A 4,781-nucleotide genomic window follows, 5' to 3' on the forward strand; every position below is an offset into this window, starting at 1 on the left:
ATGATGTTCATAACTTAAACTCCTTTAATGCAAATTTTCAATCACGAGCGTAGGGAGCAATTAGTTAAATCAATTAAAATTACTTTCAATATACTGACTTGCCACAACATTGCATTCAATATCAATATTGATTATAGTCGGAAAATACCCTATTTCATTTTTATCACAAGGACAAGTAAATTTTGGAGAGTGAGTTATCTATAATGATGAATCGTTGACCCATTTTTTGAGGGTTCCAAATGACTATATAGATCAAATCAAGTTAACAATACTTAAAATCTATGTTAGAAAGGAGCCTAAGACTAGTCAACAACGTTCTCTTTTATCGGTCGATGTCCATCCATGATTAGAAAATCGTAATAGCGTTGATGGATTTTCAATAACTCAATCTACCAATTTTTCTAATATCTAATTTATGCAATTTGTAGGGTCGGATTGTTGTGTTGTCCGGTTGTGCTATTCCAATCTTTCAAGATTTTGATTTTTTAGTGTGGGGTCGCTTTAGTTGTCGGATTGGGACCATCAAATTAACATCTTCGAAGTGAAAAAACGTTTGGAAGATGAAAGTGAACCATGAAAGTGAAAGGGGAGACGAAGAAAGTGATAAGGTAAAGTAACTTTTCTTAAAGTGTAAAATTTCTCCCACTTTATAAAGTGTAAGAAAAACTTCCACTTTAGAAAGTGTAAGAAATAATTTCGTTTTACAAGGTGTAAAAAATAGTTCCATTATGTATTAAAATATACACATTATGAGACTAACGGAAAACATTTGGAATATTGCATAAAACATATTTTTTTCTTCCACTAAGCCTATTTTAGTTACTTACTAGAATAGTGACTTATTTTGGTCACTTTTATCTTTTTATTGCTTATTTAGGTTCCAAACTCCAAATCTTGTCCTGCATTTTCCAACAGGCTATTTTCATGTCTCGAACCAATATATAAAATAAATCCAATTGAAGAAACAATGAAATATACAAAAAGAGTTCACTGCTTGAATAGTTAACAAAGTTATTTAAAATAAATGAACAAAGTCTTTTTCCCTCCTTTTTTTTTGGTAGGGCCGCACCAATGCAGGCCCGCACTGTCATAAATTATGATATAAGTTCAACCATCTGGGTCGGGTTTCGGCGGGCAACCCTCCAAATTGCAATGGTAGTTACCAACGTAAACCATGACCCTTATTGAACCCCCATTGACTTAGTTCAGTAAGTGCAATAGAAGTCACCAACCTAGGATATTTTTTAATAATATAATATATCACTTATCTTTTATTCATTTTTTAAAAAAGGGCATTAAAGGAGGAAATTGATATGTTCAGCCACTTTACCTTATTTTTTAAGCCAAAAATAAAAAATATTAAACTTAATTCATTTCAACCAAAAATCACCTGCCCCGCTCACTACTTGTTCTCTTCTTAATTATTCCAACATGATTTTTTGATACTATATTTGATTTACATGTTTGATTTTTTATATGCTTTACTTGAGCCAAAGCCCGAGGGTCTATAAAAACATCCTCTCTTCGTTCATAAAATAGGAGTAAGACTACGTATGCACCATATCAAACTCCACTTGTAAAGGGAGTAGTATACATTGGTATTGTATTCCCAATCTCCGATGAACCAGAGCAAACCAAGAAGAAACTCTTAAAAGCTCTTGCCTTTTGGGCTCATTGACCCAATAAACATACTTTGTAGTCATGCCCAAGTAGCCACCAAATACTTGGCCCAAATATATATATTAAATTATGGTAGATTATATGATTTAGTATAAATATATTGAGAGCAAAATAAGTACAACTTTTTTGTATGTTCAAGATTATTTAGTGAATTTGTGTTGAACTTGAAAAAATCTAGAATGTTAGTTATTCTCCAAAATATGATTGTTTATTTTGAGAACTTCTACTATTCATGTTTAAGAAATCAAACTATTCAAGACTTTCCTTTTCCACCAAATTATACCTACTAAAATAAAAGGTCAAATGTCAAGATAAGACCTGAAAGATACATTGAAATAGTTTAAAACTTAGGTTCAATCGAAAATTAGATGTTCATAATCATATCGACCTATATTAACAAGTCTTCTTCATTTATGGACTTCATTTGTCAGATAACCTACCTATTTGTTTGCTTCTCTCCGAATATGGATGATATTCATCTTGGTGGCATCAAGTAAATACTTGCAATCTCTTATGATGTCCATTCTTTTATGCGGAAATACTCTCTTCTGACCAATTACAATTTGGATAGAAAAAAATGACCGCATTTAGATATTTTATATATAGAAAATAAAGATCCATCACAAAAGAAACATAAAACTAAAAACAAATTTTGGACTATTTTCTTTGTCCTTTTTTATTGCTTAATATTTTACTTCCTCTCTGTCTCACTCCATTTATCTATCATCATAATCCAATGGTTGTTAATTGTTATCCTTGAGACTTGAAGTGGGTCCATCCTATCAATTTCCTAGCCAATAATAATATGCCACGTGTATGAACATGTGATAATTAAGGCAACATCAAAATTCCCTAATTTAGTCATAAAGTGTGAGAATGCCATAAGAAATTATTGTATTATGTTATGTTCTTACCAACTAAGGAATCAAAGAATCTTTGTTGGGTTTTAGCGTTGTAGAGAAACAAGAAGAAGAAAAAAAAACACCTATAAGGGTTAAACTGGTCTTTTAGATTTTATCAATCAAAGAAAAAAAAGGTATGTTGAAGAGCTACCTAATCAAATCTTTCTTTAGTTTTACAGTTTTCCCATGTTGGGTTTTACCTAAATACTCATTTTTTCCATCTGGGGTTTACTTTTTGTGAATGAATATGAGTTAAAGATGGGATTTTTAGTACATAGTGTTGAAAAAAGATTGTGTTTTTATCTTGGAGTGAGAAAATGTGTATTTATCTTTGCTGAGTGCTATTTCCTCTTTTCTAATTTGTTTGTGTTACTTTAATTTGTCGAAGTTTAAGAAAATTAATAAGACGTTTGAATCTTGTGTTATTAATGTTGTAGAACGTATGAAAATGTCATTTAATTTCTCTTACTTGAAAAAAAGCTGAGGTTTTTTCCCCTTTGAAATTTCAGTTTGAGTCATTGGTTGGTAACTACTGGACTCTTAATTTAGATTGTTGATCTTATTTTTGGATGTTATGCATAATTTCTTTTGGTACATTGGAAAGAAAAATAGACTACATAAATTTTTTTTAAAGTTGTTCATAACCAATATGCTTAAGTTCGCTAGGAGAAGAAACTTTATGTTCTTAATAGTATTACAGGGCCTCTTCATGATTGTGATTCTCCATAAACAAGTAGTCTCTGGATATACATATTAATGAGTATATAAAGTGACACTTGAACTTGTTTCGAATTTTCAAAAAGATACCTTAATTATGCGAGCGTCCTATTACCCACTAAACAATCTTGAACTGATATTATTACATTGTCCACTTCACATAGAGAGCGTGTGAACTCTCTCAAAGAGGGTGAGAAATCTAAAATAACTAATATAATTTTATTTTTACAAGTATTTTATTATAAAATATGTTGAACTGATATTATTACATTGTCCACTTCACATAGAGAGCGTGTGCACTCTCTCAAAGAGAGTGAGCAATCTAAAATAACTAATATAATTTTATTTTTACAAGTATTTTATTATAAAATATGTTTTCTTATTTTTCTTATTATTTTAACTTTTTTTCCTTTTTATTTTTTCTCTTTCTTTCTTCTTTCTTCTTCAAAAATTCATTGTCATTTTTATTGAAGCTTCTCACTTTCAATGTCACCATTTTTACCACAACTTCACCTTTCTTTTGTTTTTTACTACTATTAGTTTTACTCTCTTTAATTTTAAAACTTTATCTAAATATTTTCTTACATTTCGAACAATTTGATAAACCCATTAAATTTCAAGATGATTAGGAAATATCATATAATTTTTTTTGTCCGATTCCAATTAAGTTCTTTCAATTTTCGGAAAATTCATTGATTCTTTTAAAATTATAATTTATAATTTGAAGTTATATGAAAAGGAGTAATTGATGATACCTTCAAAATTTTAAATTTTCTTAGAAAAATAATTAGTTTTGTTATCAATAATTCAATAAAGTCTAGAAAATAGTATGATTTTAAAAATCACTGAAATAAAGAATTTGACTGGAGAAGAAGAAAAAAAAATAAAAAATGAAAGAGGGTTCAACTTGACGTGGGGGGTGGGGTGACGGTGAGAGGTGAAGAAAAAGAAAGAAAATGGATGAATGGATCGCTTGAAAGTGTGTGTGTGGGGGGGGGGGGGGGGCGGGGGTGGGGCAGGGGATGAAAGATGAAGTGAAATTTAAGATGAAATCAAAATTAAAATAAGTCAAAAGTAAGAGAGAGAGAAAAGGTAAAGAAAAAACTTAAAATGAAAAAAAAATATTTTTAATTAAATTAACACGTGTCATGTAATGATTGGTGTGTGAACACACTTGCTTCTTAAAATCTGAGGCTAATCGAAAAATAATATAATAATATCTGTTCAAAATTGTTTAGTAGGGTAATAAGACGGTTGCAAAGTTAAGATATCGTTTTGAAAATTCGGGACAAGTTAAATAGTGAATTTATGTCTTTTCTCTTTTAAAAAATTGCATAAATGCAATATAACAATGCTTTTGACTTAACTAGATACTTCATTTATCTCACATAAAAGAAACAAGGAACTTTTGTGACACCTTGGATATCCACACATAATGGATCCAAGAATGTACAATGCTGCAAAGACAGGGAGTACTATGGA

General features: G+C 30.0%; 1 non-coding gene across 1 annotated transcript; it reads right to left on the reverse strand.

Annotated features, from left to right (window-relative positions):
• Window positions 1–1,056: 1,056 nt before the first annotated feature.
• LOC125839372 (U1 spliceosomal RNA) lies at window positions 1,057–1,216 on the reverse strand. The gene has a single exon (XR_007443678.1). It is a non-coding gene; the product is annotated as a U1 spliceosomal RNA (small nuclear RNA).
• Between the last annotated feature and the right edge of the window lie 3,565 nt (window positions 1,217–4,781).

The sequence above is a fragment of the Solanum verrucosum genome, unplaced genomic scaffold (assembly GCF_900185275.1).
Source record: "Solanum verrucosum unplaced genomic scaffold, falcon-dt-bn FXZP01000170.1, whole genome shotgun sequence".
In the NCBI taxonomy this organism is placed as follows: Eukaryota; Viridiplantae; Streptophyta; class Magnoliopsida; order Solanales; family Solanaceae; genus Solanum; species Solanum verrucosum.